Source organism: Tupaia chinensis, unplaced genomic scaffold (genome assembly GCF_000334495.1).
Source record: "Tupaia chinensis unplaced genomic scaffold, TupChi_1.0 Scaffold000546_1, whole genome shotgun sequence".
Classification (NCBI taxonomy): domain Eukaryota; kingdom Metazoa; phylum Chordata; class Mammalia; order Scandentia; family Tupaiidae; genus Tupaia; species Tupaia belangeri.
In genome coordinates, this window is record NW_006160058.1 from 252101 (window position 1) to 254542 (window position 2442).

At 40.7% G+C, this 2442-nt stretch overlaps 1 protein-coding gene and 1 long non-coding RNA gene across 3 annotated transcripts in view; one reads left to right on the forward strand and one right to left on the reverse strand.

Moving 5' to 3' along the window:
- The window catches only part of LOC102469626 (uncharacterized), a 75200-nt gene extending 74331 nt beyond the window's left edge, over positions 1-869 (reverse strand). For both annotated transcript variants that reach the window (XR_335837.1, XR_335836.1), the window contains exon 1: positions 533-869. This is a non-coding gene — a long non-coding RNA (uncharacterized LOC102469626). The remainder of the gene's footprint in view (positions 1-532) is intronic.
- Positions 1-2442, forward strand: part of LOC102471472 (cGMP-dependent protein kinase 1-like) — a gene marked incomplete at its 5' end in the record, with an annotated part of 641417 nt that overhangs the window by 247824 nt on the left and 391151 nt on the right. The gene's annotated exons all lie outside the window — the stretch shown is intronic.

Here is a 2442-nt window from a genome sequence, read left to right on the forward strand (position 1 = left end):
CAAAATGGAAATTAAGGCATCATGTCTCACTGACTTTATTGAGAAAGACTGTTTCTTCAACTAATAAATAAAATGATGTAAAATTGCAGTTTTTTCTCAGGTCAGGATATAATCTATCAAGGGGAATTTTGAAATACTGCTGAATCCCTATATTCAGAAGTAGCTTTCTTCCAGTTTATCTGAGACCCTGGGCTGTCCAAAGTTCTACAGGTGACACCCTCGAGGCTGGATCACAAGTAGTCATTTTCTAGGAAGTATTTACTATATTAGGAGCAAAGGCTAGGCTGATCCCACAGCCTAGTTGTGAAGGGAACTAGATCTCACATGGCCAACTCTGGTTCAAATCCCAGGTGGTTTGAAAAAACACCAGGTACATGTGTATGCCTCAAATTCTGAAAGGATGGAGAAGCTGAGAAGAGACTGACTGCAGCTTGAGCACCCCACTGCAGGGATGCATTTTCTTTCCAGCAAGTGCACTGCGCTCCGGCAATGAATACTTTTTAAAAATATCAAAGGATGGCCAGTTACTTACCTATATCCTGGCGAAAGGTTTTCTGGTAGGTTGCTCTACTCCTTTCAAGTGCTCACCTTCTATTTCCTTTATGTAGTTAGTTACTTAAAATTTACCATTTGGATCTTTAAAAAAAAAATCAAATTGTTTTTCCTGAGGATTCATTCAATATTCCTAAAGATTATGAGATTCTGTAATTCTTTTAAAAATATTTGTTTATGTATTACTTCCATGAGAGGGGTTGGGGGAGAAAGAGAGAGATCTTTGGCAGGATCCTCATGCCGCAATCCTTCCCCTACCCTGACCCAACTAGATCACAGGTGTACCCAGCACGCACAGGAAGCCCGGAGATGTGAACCCAGGACTTTCTCACAGGGCCTCAGCAGCACAGTGTGACGTTATTGCCGCATCACAATGGCTAACTGAGATTCTATAATTCTCTAACAAACTTTACAGAGAAATCTATCTCCTCTGTTAATTATGCTAACAAATAAATTATCCTTACCTTTTTAAGAGGTTTTTGTGCTCAACTAGAGAGAGAGAGAGAGAGAGACAGAGATAGTGAAGTGAAAATGAGAAATTACCCCCCGAGGAGAGATGGCCATGCTGCAATCCCTTCTTCTCCATTCTCCTCTCAGGATCTAGGGCACACACTCATATGCACCTGGCGTGAGTTTCAAGCCACTGCGTCTGATACTCAAACCCAGTCAGCCATGTGAAAGGCCAGCAACACAACCACTATCTGCTGGCCCCTACATTTACCTTCCTTACCTTCTCTGGAATCTTCCCAGTGAATTCTTGTTTGACTCTAGTCATTTCAACATTATTTCATGATTTCAGAGGATGTCACAAATCTTATAAGACAATGAGAACAAAATGGTCATCGAGATTTGCACTGCCCTGTTGAGTAGCAGTCAGGCACACATGTCTATCTGAATTTATATTTGAATTAAATGATGTGGAAGTAAAAATTCATTCCTTCTGTTACACTAGCCATGTTTCAAGTGCTCGAGAGCCCATGTCGATAGTGGCTGTGATCGTCAACACAGGGGAACATTTCGAGCGTTCTGTTACAAAGCCCTGGTTCAGACCAAAGAAACCAAACGACCTTCTGCCTAAAAAGTTGTGAGCATTGTAAAGCCTCATTCAAGCCATTCTATGTTACTCAGAGTTTCAACTGGTTACTAGTGAACTAGGAGAAAACAATCTGCTTCAATTTGCTAATTCCTCCACTGTTTAGCAAAGAATGATCAAAGAGCAGGTAGGAGAAACCATCAACCAATTAGTCTCTTATTCTGAAGAGAATTCTACAACTATTTGCCTCAATAACAATCTGTTTCTTTAATTAATGGTAGGTATCTGCCATAGGATGCATGTGCTCAATGGAGAGAAACAGAGAGAGAGAAAATGAGAAATCACTCTCCAGGGGGAAAAGGCCATGCCACCATCTCTTCTCCTCCATTCTCCTCTTGAGATTTTGGGCATACATGTATGCTAACCTGGTCTGATTTTCAAGCTGTCAGGTCATGTGGGAGTACAGTGCCTTAATAACCACACTTCCTGTTGGCCTCATGTTTATAACAATCTTATCTGCTAAAATAAACATTTTCTAAATTTCGAACATTTTATAATTTATTTTATTTGGGACTAGCACATGGAGTAATAGTTATGTCACTGGACTCCCACATAGTCAACCACGGCTCAGGTCCCAGACCTGGTGGTTTAAAATTCACACCTGGTGCTTGTGCATGCATGCCTAAAATCCCAAGAGGAGGATGGAGGAGAAGGGGTTGCAGCATGACCATTTCCCCTGATGGGTGATTTCTCATTTTCTGTCTTTTTCTGTCTCTCTGGAGAGCACATGTACCCTGTAGTAAAAATCTCTCTAAAAAAAAAGAAAAAAAATGTATTTTATTTATGATAGAATGCAT